This window comes from Mustelus asterias, chromosome 15 (genome assembly GCF_964213995.1).
Source record: "Mustelus asterias chromosome 15, sMusAst1.hap1.1, whole genome shotgun sequence".
NCBI classification, from domain to species: Eukaryota; Metazoa; Chordata; class Chondrichthyes; order Carcharhiniformes; family Triakidae; genus Mustelus; species Mustelus asterias.
In genome coordinates this window covers 39,890,331-39,904,440 of record NC_135815.1, presented here as the reverse complement: position 1 = coordinate 39,904,440, position 14,110 = coordinate 39,890,331, and the positions used below count along the sequence as shown (strand labels likewise).

At 42.7% G+C, this 14,110-nt stretch overlaps 1 protein-coding gene across 3 annotated transcripts in view; it reads right to left on the bottom strand.

Moving 5' to 3' along the window:
* Nucleotides 1–13,045, bottom strand: part of LOC144504472 (tyrosine-protein phosphatase non-receptor type 14-like) — a 232,481-nt gene extending 219,436 nt beyond the window's left edge. The window contains exons 1-2 of one of the 3 annotated variants that reach the window (XM_078229792.1): nucleotides 12,786–13,045; nucleotides 12,559–12,678 (exon numbers count right to left, since the gene is read on the bottom strand). The gene's annotated coding sequence lies outside the window, so the exon portion shown is untranslated. The remainder of the gene's footprint in view (nucleotides 1–12,558; nucleotides 12,679–12,785) is intronic. The other 2 variants (XM_078229794.1, XM_078229793.1) reach the window with 2 other exon arrangements.
* Nucleotides 13,046–14,110: the final 1,065 nt, after the last annotated feature.

Genomic DNA, 14,110 nt, shown 5'->3' with positions numbered 1-14,110 from the left:
GCCTCCCAAGAAGAAAACTGGCTTAAAAATAAATCATTTGCATTAATTTAATGGGAGATTCTATGCCCCATATCATAGAATCATAGAAGCCCTACAGTGCAGAAAGAGACCATTCGGCCCATCGAGTGTGCACCGACCACAATCCCACCCAGGCCCTATCCTCATATCCCTACATATTTTACCCACTAATCCCTCTAACCTACGCATCTCAGGACACTAAGGGACAATTTTAGCATGGCCAATCAACCTCACCCGCACATCTTTGGACTGTGGGAGGAAACCGGAGCACCCGGAGGAAACCCACGCAGACACGAGGAGAATGTGCAAACTCCACACACAGTGACCCAAGCTGGGAATCGAACCCAGGTCCCTGGAGCTGTGAAGCAGCAGTGCTAACCACTGTGCTACCGTGCCACCCCATATGGCTTTTAACGTTTTCAAAAATTGTGATTACAACACAGTAAGTAGGACTCTGCCAATAAAATTCAACTCCACGCAACCTCCCTGTCTCAACCCTCTATTCGTCGCTCATTTGCTCAAGACATAATTTGCCAAGGGCCCATCATAGGACACTGAATAGGACATTACTGAGATATATTTCATGTAGAAGCCACAGGGTAAGAATCAACAATGGGGATTTCTACACCAAACAAAGTGGTCCAGATGTGACCAGCAAAGAATGAACCAAGGCTTGAATTTTACCAGGGCTTGAACTTAAAAATCCCACATCACAAAGCACATCAATTCATCAAGCCATCAAAGGAATCCAGATTCTTCACCCGGACCGTATGTCATGCATGACAATTTAAGAATCTGAGCTAAGCTCCTGAAAAATATCTGATGCACAGTGCAGGTTCACTCTCAAGTGGGAACACCAAACTTGTCCAGAGAGATTAGGTCTGGATTGGCAGAACCAAGGCTTAAAGATCAGTCAGGTACGTGAATGGGAACTGAAGTTTAATATCATGCATCTTGTAAGTATCAATCGCTGTACAAGCTTCTCATTTCTTGTCCATGGAAGACCATCGTAACGCTGCAGGTCAGTACCCTGATGGGTATGTACAGTAAGAAGTCTCACAACACCAGGTTAAAATCCAACAGGTTTATTTGGCAGCGCTAACTTTCGGAGCCTCAAGCTCCTTCTTCAGGTGAGTGAGGACTTGTGTTCACAAACAGGGCATATAAAGACACAAACTCAATTTACAAGGTAATGGTTGGAATGCGAGTCTTTACAGATAGTCAAGTCTTAAAAGTACAGACAATGTGAGTGGAGAGAGGGTTAAGCACAGATTAAAGAGGTGTGTATTGTCTCCAGCCAGGACAGTTAATGAGATTTTGCAAGCCCAGGCAAGTCGTGGGGGTTACAGATAGTGTGACATGAACCCAAGGTCCCGGTTGAGGCCATCCTCATGTGTTTGGAACTTGGCTATCAGTTTCTGCGTTATGTACAGCCAGATGGGATTAATTTCAGCCTTTCGTACAGTCCGGATGAATAGGTCAAGTCACTAATGTCCCAGCACGCTATGGATCTTCCTTGATAAGGTATCAAGTTACAGAGTCTGCCTCAAATCGTTGACTCAAGTCTGAACTTCCATGGAGCAGGTAGGTCGTCTTACAGCCATTGCCCAAAGAGCTCAGAGTCTGAAGAATTCACTTCCAGAGTTAGTGATTGAGGTCACAGCTATGTCAAAATTGAAGATTAGATTGGATAGGGAGATGAAGGCAAGAGGTCGCAGGAATACATAAACAGGCAAATGTGATTCAGTTATTTGCTTGCCTGTAGGGTAAATGGTGACATTGAGTGCCTGGGCCAAATGAGTTGTCACTATGTTGTAACTGTTCTGTATTTATTCCGGTCTGCTAAGTACTTATTAAAGTGTAACAAATCAAAATTATTCAACCATCTATACATTCAATCACTACTACACACATCCTATACTTCTAAAGCTTTTGAATCCAGCTCAACCTTACTTTTTAACTACAATGTCAAATCATAGAAATCAGATTAACTATCAAAGTTGTGATAGGGCTGAATCGTGCCATTCTCTTCATGTTATTATTGATAACATTGTACTGAGTATACAGTGAAATGGATGTTTCTCAATGTGGAATGTAGCTCTTCACATAGTTATGTCAATACCACGTAACAAGGTCGTGAAAATGATCCGGCAAGCCAATTTTCTCACTAAAATGCTTTGAAAGTAACCTGCCTGAAATAGTACTTATCAAAAAGGAACTCACCCATCCACAGAGATTCTTAATTTTTAACAGTCTCCTTCGTTAGCTGATTGTTGCCACTCCCTAATTGTCCTTGAGAAGGTGGTAGATAGTGAGGCACCTTCTTGGATTACTGCCTCCTTCTGCATTATAGAGATTCTATGATTCAAACATTTTCTATTCGAACCAACAGGAGTGGCAGTCTTTGAAGGAGATCATTCATAACTTTCAAAAAGATATTTGCCATTGAGAAAGAAATATTCTATGAGAACGATGCACCAACCATGACTAACTAAGGAACTTAAGGATGTTGTCAAATCGTATGTCAAAAAAAAGACATACAGTGCTGCAAAGATTAACCGGAGCCCAGAATATTGGGAAATTTTTAGTCCCAGCAAAAGATGACTAAAAAATTAATGAGCAGGGAGATATTGGACTTTGAGAGAAAACTAGCAAGAACCATAAAAAGGGAGCAAGTAACTGAGTGTTGGTCCCTTAAAGGACAATACAGGGGGGTTAGTAATGGGAAACAAGGAAATGGCAGAGACTTTGAACAAGTATTTTGTATCTGGCTTCACAGCAGAAGATAGAAAAAGACTCTAGATAAATCAAGAGGCAAATGGGAGGGAGGAACTGAAAATAATCGCAATCACTAGAGAAGAAGCATTAGGAAATTTGATGGGACTGACAAGTCCCCTGGCCTGCATTCTAGGGTCTAAAACATGGCTGCTTTGGTTGTAATCTTCCAAAAATGTCCAAGATTCTGGACCAGTCATAGTAAACTGGAAATCTGGAATAGTCCCAGCGAATTGGAAAACTGCAAAAGTAATATCACTATTCAGAAAAAAAATTAGTAGGCCTGTTAGTCCAGCATCTATCATTGAGAAAATACTAAAATCCAATACTAAAGGAGGTAGTAGTAGGACATTTAGAAAATCAAAATAAATTAGGTAGAGTTAACAGATTTTAGAAAGGGAAGCCGCATTTATCAATTTTACTAGGGTACTTTGAGGATCTAACAAGCTGAGTGAATAAAGGGGAACCAGTAGATGTAGTGTGTTTTGATTTACAAAAGACATCTGATAAAATGCCACATAAAAGGTCACTGCACAAGATAGAAGCTCATGTTATTGGGGGTGATAGCTTGGATAGAAGATTGATTAAAGAACAGGAAACAAAGTTTGGATAAATGGATCACTTTCAGGTTGGCAAACTGTATATAGTGTAGTGCCACAGGGATCAGTGCTGGGACCTCAACAATTTATGATCTATATTAATGGCTAAAATTAAGGAACCCACTGTACTGTGGCCAAATTTGCTGATGATACAGAAATAGGGAGGAAAGCAAGTTGTGACAAGGATATAAAGAGGCTGCAAAGGGATATAGATAAAGATTAAGTACATGGACAAAAAATTGGCAGGGACGATATAATGTGGGAAAGGTGAGGTTGTCTACTTTGGCAAAAAAAAACGAGAATATTATTTAAATGGAAAGAGATGTGTATGGAGGAATTTGAGTCTCCTTGTACATGAATCATAAAAAATTAGCATGCAGGTACAGCAAGTAATTAGGAAAGCAAATGGAATGTTGACCTTTATTGCCAAGGGGAGGGAGTATAAATGTAGGGAAGAGTTGCCACAACTATATAGGGCATGTGTGAGACCACACCTAAAGTACTGTGTACAGTTTTGAACTCCTTACTGACAGAAGGATGCGCCTGCACTGGAAGCAGTTCAAAGTAGGTTCACTAGGTGATTCCTACAATGAAGGATCTGTCTTATGAGGAAAGTGTAGGTTGTACCTATGCGCATTGAAATTTAGAAGATTGAGGGGTGAGCTTATGGAAACGTGGAAGGTGAGGGGGGTTTGACAGGGTAGACGTAGAGAAGGAGGTTTTCTCTCATGGGAGAATCTCGAACTAGGGGCCTCAGCTTAAAAATAAGGGGTCTCCCATTTAAAATGGAGATGAGCAGGAATTTCTTCTTTCATAGGATTATAAGTCTTTGGAAGTCTCTCCCACATCCACAGAGAACAGTGAAGGCTGGGTCATTAAAATCTAAATTACATAGAATTGAATCTTAAGGGGGAGGGAGTGGTCGTGGATTATGGGAACGCAGGCAGGAAGGTGGAGTTAAGACTAAATTCAGATCAGCCAGTTATCTTATTGAATCACAAAGCAAACTCGATGGACGGCTGTTCCTGTTTCTTATGATCTTGTAGTCATTGCCAAAACATTCTCTGAGCTGCACTTCATTCCAGAAGCCTTGAAAATTAAGGCATATCCAATTGACTACAGCTGGGGACTTTGACCATTTTTACATGACACAGTATTTGTGCTTTCAATTAGTGGCATAATTTGCATTCCACAAATATTTAAATATCAAATGCAGATTGAGATTTGAGTTGCACCTATTTAGATTCAACTTCGACAGAAGGTGGATAATCAAAATTCAGATTGATTATTATCCAAATTTCAGTGCTGATTGCCCTTCTGGATTCTGAGGGTACTGATTCTTTCTATCTCAGGTCTCACCAGCAGCACTCTCCTCCTCCACATGGTTCTCCTTCAAAAGACAATATCAACTTGCACTAAAACAGCTAAAATAACAATTGATATTGCCGCTTCCCCCAGAAACACACACAGCTGCAATTGGCACACCTGCCAGTGGTCCAAGAGAAAACAATAAAAAATTTACCACAATGTCAACCTTTAGGTACAGATATTAAAGTCAACATAGCTTCACCCCTAGAAGAACAACAGTGCAGACTTCCAACTTCAAAATCAATTAAGACCTAGCCTTATTCGCTGATGAACAAAGCAAATGCTGAATGTAGCACCAACTGGTTACTGTACCTGTTAAAACAAGCAAACGCTGTGTTAATTTCAAATCAACAATTTGCTTAGATCAACACTGCAGAGGCTGCCAATAGGCTGCGAGCATGCTGCATTTAGTTATCATTATGGGAGAACAGTGGTTGGCTTGTTTGGGGAGCATTCTTTGACCATTACTCTTAAGTCTGCCATCTGAAGTTGTACAAGGGTGTTTGGCAGACCAGCGAATCAGGTGATTAATCAGCTATTCCACAATCTGGTAACATTGATCGCAGAAGCATCACAGAGACAAGTGATGGAAAAAAAACACTCAACAACTGAAAAGCCCATCTGTCCCTCATTATGCTTAAAAAGTCTCACCAATAATCGAGAATGAATAGTGCAAGTTTTATAATTCACATCCAAGTCCATCTTTGCTGCAGCTATTTTAAAAGATTATAGACTCAGCTACCTCCCAATTTAGTATTTATATGGTTTGCCTACTCTATTTCTGAGCATGGTTATTAAGAAAGACGTATTTCTAGTCTATTCACATTATATCTGAGTGTAATTCCAAATTATAAAATTTGTGCTTTTGCATACTGGCCAATAATGTAATAGTGAATCACTAACATTTGATTTTGAAATTAATGCATTAAAATTAATCTATACTCCAGGTTACAACAAATATAATGTGTAATTATTATGACATTGTAAAAGGACTAAATGGAATTGGTTTTGATTCCAAATGGCTAAACATGGGATTTAACTTCATGCAACTAAAAACAGAAAAAGCTTGCCAAAGCAGTGCTGCTAAAACAAACTGCTTGTCAACATAGCCAAACATATCCCCAGCCAAATGTATCCCCAGGCAAACAAATAATTTTTGGAATCCATAAGTAGATGTTCGGGTGCAATCTTTCCCGCTCACTGCACCTGACGACAGGGGTGGCCAGCCGGGAAGATAGCATGAGATGCCAAAAAATCCGATCCATGCCAGGTGCAAATCGGATTATCTTCAGGGCTCCTCTTTACCGGTGAGAACGGCATTGTGCCCAAAACGGGGGCAAAGCCTATTAACATAGGATTGCCTACATTAACATCCGCCTACTGGTTCGGCGCGGCTGCTTCTGCTCGCCCGGATGCTTCCCCCCTTGACAGTGAGGCGTTACACCGGCCCCCAGGTAGTCGGTGGCTGGGTAGTGCCCCATCAGGCAGTGGCAGCATGCAGTGCCCACCTGGCACCACAAGTGCACCAGGGCGGTGCCCGGGGGGGGGGGGGGGGGGGGGGGGGGGGGGTGAGGCCTAATGGGATGGGACCCATCGGGAGGGTCCTGATGCCAGCGGCCTGTGTTGGTGTGGACGGTTAGCAATGCCGCTGATGATGGGGGGTGGGCGGGTGAAGGTCTCCCGGATCACTGTCAGATCCGTGCCCCTGCACAATGTGAAACACTGCAACTCACATTATTCCACTGGCACAAACATCTGAAAATTCAACTTGCAAAGCAATTACTTCCTTCAAACGAAAGGCAAAGTCTGTAATACCATTCTACACTAAAATGTTCATCAGAATACTGAAATTGGCCATTTTTTCAAATCAGCAAGGTGGTATGGTTTGGATATTACTTATCAGACATTTGATTTAGAAAAGTTGGTGTTACCATGGCCACGAAGGATTGTCAATAGATCTCCCTGTGGGTTTCGTGAAGTACAAGCTCCTTATTGAACAGGTGGAAGCTTGCCCAATAGGAAGCATTCAGCGGGGGCTTTTAAACTTGTTACTTCACCCAGACCATTGTTGTAGATACCGAGGTATTGCACTGCCTAGCTGTGAGAGCAGTCTCTTCCTTGGTACACAATAAAAGGGCGTTTAGTGATGGAAGCTGGTATTTGGCTGAATTAGAGTGGCTAGCACTGCTGCCTCACAGCGCCAGGGGTGCTGGTTCAATTCAGCCTCGGGTAACCGTCTGTGTGGAGTTTGCATGTTCTCCCCATGTCTGTGTGGATTTCCTCCAGGTGCTCCGGTTTCCTCCCACACTACAAAGATGTGCAGGTTAGGTGCATTTGTCATGCTAAATTGCCCCTTAGTGTCAGGGGGGATTAGCAGGGTAAATAAAAGGGTGGGATTGTTGCCAGTGCAATCTCGATGGGCTAAATAGCCTCCTTCTGTACTGGAGGGATTCTATGATACTACATTGGCCACAAGGAAATTTCTTTCCCTCTCCCTCATCCAGACAACCTCTGTTGGTCAAGAATCTTCTCCAGTAGGTAAAAGCCATTGTGGCTCTTTTTGTGAAACATGAACCATATGACACCAGCAGGGATATACACCAGTAAACTGAGCGCATACGTTACTTCTTCTGTGCTAACAGCATTGAAGGAGAAGAAAAACAAAAGGGGCCCCGACTTTAACGTGAAGAAGTCTGACCTATCTGGATGCCCCATCTCAAAATCTTTTAATGAACTCCTAGACCTGGTAAAAATCATTGCGACCCAAAGCCCTCGGTGATCCTCCAGTGGTACTGTTTCAATATTGCTGGGAGAACTCCTGGGGAACCTGTTACTGAAGTCTTGGCTTAGTTGTGAAAATTGGCCAAATATTGGGGATTTGGACCGCCTCTTATGAAATGTTACAAGGCGGGTTGATGTGTAGCATAAATGACCTAACCACTTGAGAATGCAGAGAAAGGGGCTCAGGAATGACAGGGAGCATCAGGCAGTAACATCTTTCAACTAGGGGAAGGGAGCTCGTATAATCAATCCTCATGAAGAATGCTTGTGTAAACCAGGTGTTAAAGGGCCCCTTTGTCACTACCTGTCAGTCAAGGAAAGGTAGTGACAACTCTAAGAGTATTAGAGAGCATATTAGAGAAAGGTACAATTATCAGACGACAATATTACAAGTCAAATGACACAGCCAAGGTGAAGTTTCAGGAACAGGAAAAATACATTCTGCCCAGGGAGAAAGCTGAGGCCAGTACCTGCCTGTATCAAAATTGCCCCAATAATGGTAGAATTACTAGTGAATGGTCATCCCTTGAAGGTGAAGATGGACACAGGAGTTGCAGTCTCTGTTACTGGAGAATAAGCATCTCCAATCTGGCATCCAACTCCTGGGATTGAAGGCATTAAAGGCCAGACTAGCCATCTACACGGGGGAATGTTTACAGCCAAAAGGCATCACAATGGCTCCAGTAACTTACAGGCAGCAATCAGCTCACCTCCCACTCATGGTTGTATGGCAGCATGGACCAAGCCTTATGAGGAGAGACTCTGGCTCCACAGAGCCAGCTGAACTGGTTGGAGATCTCCAGGCTAGGCATGGGGGGGGATTGTTATTAGTAGATATTCTGGAGGTTTCCAAGAAGGCTTGGGAAAAATAAAAGTAGCCACGATCAAGATCTATGTTGACCCCAACGCTACATCTAGGTACTTCCAGTCCCATACTCCATGCTGGAGAAAGTGGAAACTGAACGAGGGCACCTTACAAGTCTAGAAATAAGGCCTGTGCAATTTGCGGAATGAGCTGCCCCCGTAGTCCCTGTTCTCAAGTCCAGCAAATCAGCTCATCTCAATGGGGATTATAAACTAACATTCACTTGGGTCTCCAAACACAATAAGTACCCCATGCCCTGAATTGAAGATTGGTATGCTACGTTAGCAGGTGGCAAGACATTCTCCAAGTTGAACATGAGGCATGTCTATCTTCAGTTTGAATTGGATGAGTCCTCCCGGAAATACGTAACAATCAACACAAAGGAACTCCCATAATTATACCCGCTTGCCTTTTGGGCTCTCGTCGGCGTATGCCATTTTCCAAAGAGTGATGGAGAACATCCTCCAAGGTCTTGCCCAATAAGAAGCGTTCAGTATGGGCTTTCAAACCTACTATTTCACCTGGACAGTTGTTGTATGTCCCGATGTGTTGTACTACTTAGCTGTGAGCCGTGGGAGCAGTCCCTTCCTTGGTACAATGGTGCTAGGTGACAGGAAAGTGGCATTTGGCTGAATTATTACAGTCAGCAGCTCCTCTGCCTCCGTGCCAATGTTTCAATTATGCAGCTTTTTTTCACCCACAATGAATCTACACTGACCGCATTTCCTTCCAAGCAGCAAAGATAAAAATATTGGAAATACGAAGATAAACTTCTGCCAAAAGTAATTTTTAAATTTAACAAGTATTTATATATCAACTTCAAGGTAATAAAATGTCCCACGGCTGTTCATAGAAGCATCATAAAATTTGACATCCAAACACATAAAGGCACATGGGGCAGATGACCAAAACGTGGCCAAGTGGTAGGTTTTAAAGAACATCTGAAAGGAGGGAGGTAGTGAGATGAACGGCTTCAGGGGTGGACTCTAGAGTTCAGGGCCTTTGCAGCTGAAGACACATCTACCAATGTTGGGCGAGTTAAAATCAGGAAAGCTCAAGAGGCCAGAATTAGAGAAGTGTAGATATCTCAAGAGGATTGAGTTCCCGGATGTTACAGGGAGGGGAGGGGCGAGGAGAGGAATTCCATTTCAATGCTGATTCATTTCCATTCTATCTGGTCATTTTCACATTACTGCTTGTGGAAATTTGCTATCTACAAATTGCCTACATTACAAGTTTAATGGCACTTCAAAAATACTTTGCTGATTATAAAACTTTTTGGGATGCCCTGAAGTCATGAAAGGTGCTGATATAAATAAAATTATTTCATTCTTCAGTTGCGTTGAGCTCTGACGAAGGGTCATCCAGACTCAAAATGTTAGCTCTGTTCTCGCTCCACAGATACTGTCAAACCTGCTGAGGTTTTCCAGCATTCTGTTTTTGTTTCAGATTCCAGGGCCCGCAGTTATTTGCTTTTATCTCAGAAAGACCTGGCTTCATTGTAGGAGCAACATTTTGACAAGGACTGCAGTGATTTACAAAAAGTCTGCTAACACCTTATCAGGGCCATCTTGGATTAAGTGTAGACTGGCAAGCATCACCTGAACTCCATGATCATGCATTTCATGACCTCAGGACATCCCAAAACACTGTACCGCCAATTATGTACCTTTAAAGTATAAATCACTATTGTAATGTGGGAAACACAGCAGTCAATTTGCAGACATTATCTTCTTTGAATAGTGCCATTGGATCCTTTATTTCTGCTAGACAGGGTAAATGGAGCATCAGTCTATATGTCATCAAAAGGACATTACATCTAAACAATACTTTATCTGAGTGTTATTTTCAGGGCCAGAATTTATTATCCATCCTAATTGCCCTTGAGAAGGTGATAGTGAGTCACCTTGTTAAGCCATTGAAGTCCGTGTGTTGTTGATATACCCACAGTGCTATTAGAGAAGGAGCTCCAGGATCTTGACCAGCAACAACAAAAGAACAGCAATACAGTTCCACTGCAGGATGGAGTGTGACGTGGGAGGTGAACTTGCAGGCAGCATGTTCCCATGAGTCTGCTGCTCTTGTTCGTCTAGGTGGAAGTGGAAGGAATTGTCCCAGTGTTAATCTAGATTGTGTTCAACTCTCTGGGATAGGGGATGAACCCAACACCATCCAACTCAAGAGGCAAGAATGCTGCCACTGAGCACTTGCTGACATCCAAGTCTGAGATGCACTGACCAGGTAGGTGCTGACTAGATATTTTAGCGTCCGAGTAGGAGAGAGAGTCCAAGTGGTGACTCATTCTTGGGTGGTCTCTAATGCCTACTGGCGGCCGAACTGGTGATGGCCTAGGGACAGGTTTTGCATATATCCTTGGTTTCAGGCAGGAGGTTAGGTAAGTGAAAATAATTTAAATGAAAATCTGAAAAGGGGAAACTTATCCAAATATACCTATAAATTAGTTTAAAAAGATATTGAACATTTATTTCTAAAAAAACACAATTAAATAGTGTTTTTCATGACCACCACTATGTGTTTTATAGCCAATGAAGTTCTTTTGAAATGTAGTCACTGTTGTAATGTAGCCAACTATGCTTTGGATCTCTTAGATTTCACAAGAAAGCCAAGAAAACTAAAGACATTGTTATGGTTTTAAACAACGAACCTTTAACAGAAACTATCAAAACATAAGATCACCCAACAGTATAGCAAACATTAAAGTAAACCTGTAGTGCAATCAGGTAAAGAGGCAAAGTTATCACAAACACTTCTGCAAGAAATACAATTCCAATACACAAATAATAATCAGATTGCCCATTGCTCTTGATCTTTCTGTTTCAGTACAAAGGCCAATTGTTTTTCATAATAAAAGGGTTACCATCTTGCAAGCCAAGGATTCATCGATCCACTGGACCTGCTTTGAAGATGTGACAGCATTAACCCAAGGTTAATTTAGTCTGATGTTTACATCACAAATTTCCCCTGAATTTGAACTCAGGCATACCCACAGGTCATATGTTTCAAATTGCAAGTCCATTACAGTTGATCACTACATAAAGTGGATCAGGGGACAAGTGGCAATTCAGATCAGATTGCATATACTATCGTGACTGAATGTGCTGAATGTCTCACAGACATTTTTTTTATAAAAACATTTTAATCCATTTAAAAAGGCACGTTGAATAAATGCAAAGTTGTAGTTACAGTATAAAAATGTGAAATTATAGTCAGAGGTTTCACTTCATGCATAAAACGTGTTTAAAATGTGTTGGGATATTTATATAAGGTGTTAAAACTCCCAAGTTCTGTGACAAGAAGTGCTAGCTCAGTCAGCATGATCCTTTGTTTCCAATACTTCCACCAGGAAAACAACCCGTTTGTAAAGGCACAGAAGCCAACTTTAAACAAAAAGCCATCGTTTTATGAAACAGCCCAATCTCTGAATTCAGGCAGTAGATTCCAAAACTACATCCCCATTTCAAATTTTGCTTTCATGGTTTGGGATTTCATCTGAACCTTTCTTCGTCCGGAACAATTCCTTATAATTAGGTCATCCCTGTCCTGCACAAAGAGTCGTCACCTTTTTATCTCTCAGCTCAGTTTAAAGCGTAAAAGAAAATCAGCCTGGTAACATTTCCAAACAAAAAAGAATACCCATCCCCGCCCCCAGTAAAGAATTAAGTTTTAAAAGTGGCGCTTCAGAAGACAAGGCATTTTCACATTTGCTCTAGATTTGACCCATCCAAACGCGAGACGGTCGCTTTAAATACTGCAACAAAGCCCGGGCTGAAGTCAGCTTTCTCTTTTGCACGCGGGCCATAGATTCCAGGCATTGTGGAGAGTTAAATATAAATGTGTTAAAGTCAAAGGCTGTCTTACCTTGGCTTGTAACCCCTCTCCCCTCCTCCCTTCTCTTCTAGGAAAGGCTGAAAGAGAAAGAAAGGAGCTGCCGAGGAGTTAAACAGGCAGCCTCCCTTTAATCGGCATGTCTGACTTGCTCTTTCAAACCACTCCAGGACGGGTGAAAATCTTGGGATCGAGTAAAAGGGTGACTTTTCCCCCCTCTGGTGCGTATCTATCTCTCCCCTTCACCCACCCCAAAACCCCCAGCACACTCAGACAGACAAGACAAACTCATGGAGCTACCCTTACCTGTTTACATGTCTTTACTGTGTCTGCTTAGTCCATTCAGAAGCACACCCCGTCAAACTTTCCAAATGTGTTTCTCTTTTTGCGTTTAAAAAAAAAGTTTCCAAGTGGAGAAGATTGGCACTGTAAAAAAATCCCGCTCTGGATTAAAAAAGGATCCACTCGTCTCTAAAGGGAGCTCAACCACCCCCCTCAACCAAAAAAAAGTGTTTGAAGTTATACAGCCTTACCTCATCCGCTCAAGAACTACTTTTGTTTGGTGAAACTTTCTTTTTTTCCACCTCCTCCTTCCCCTAACCTTGCTTCCTTTTGCTGCCTGTTTGTTTGTTGTGCTTCAGCAGCTGCCAGCGAGCGGCCTGAGAGAGGCAGCCCCTGTCGCCAACTTGCTTCTTTCCCCCCGCCAACTTTTCACTCAATTCTTTTCTTTTTTTTCCCCCCTACCCAGTTTGTAAACCGAGACTGCTTATTTTCGATGAAATAACTTTGGGTCAGAGTTAGTTGAGAAGAGGGGGGGGGGTTGAAAAAAATCTGCGCCTCGTGACATCAGAAATGTGGAATGTGAAGAATGTGAGCTGATGAAGGGCTGAGATGTCGTCGCTTCTTAATGGTCACACAAGGCAAACACACCCAGCCAATTTAAAGCTGCACTGCAGAGCCGCTGTCTGCAACCATGCAGTTATTATGATTACTTTTTTGTCTTCTCTTCCCCCCACCCCCCCCCCCCATATTTTAATTGGAATCTGTGGGATCTCTCATCCGAAGATCCCTGCTAGCCAGAACAAAATCTACCTTCAGAGTACTTTGGACTGAACACCTGGAAAAGAATGACTTGAGAGGCATTTTCTTCCCTACTTTTGGGGGAATTTGCCCATCGTTCCGTCAATCGGGATTGTTAGGCTATGGGGGCATACGCTGTCGAATGATGACACTACGTCCTGCTCACGGATGACACCATGTGGGCTTTGAAGGGCTTTCAGCTAGTTGCAATCATTCAATCCCCACAATGCAGGCATAGGTGGATTGGCCATGCTAAAATTGTCCCTTAGTGTCCAAAGATGTGCTGCTTAGATGGATTTAGTCATGCGAAACTGTGTGAGGTTACGGGGAGAGGGTGGGGGGAGAAGGCCTGATACTCTAACAAAGAGTCTGTGCAAACTCAATGGGCCAAATGATCTCCTTCTGCACTGTAGGGATTCTATGAACTGAAGAGGCCATTCAGCCCATCGAGCCTGCACGACAACAATTCCACCCAGGCCCTTTTTCCCGTAACCCCATGTATTTACTATGCGAATCTCACAGATGCTAAGGGTCAATTTAGCATGGCCAATCCACCCAACCTGCACCTCCAAAGAGGAAACTAGAGCACCCAAAGCAAACCCACGCAGACTTGGGGAGAACATGCCAACTCCACACAGACAACCACCCAAGGCTGGAATTGAACCCAGGTCTCTGGTGCTGTGAGACAGCAGTGCTAACCACTGTGCCACATGCCGCCCAGTTGATAAGTAAAAATTATTTGCGTTCATGTGGCACCTCCCAGGATGTTCCCCTAGTG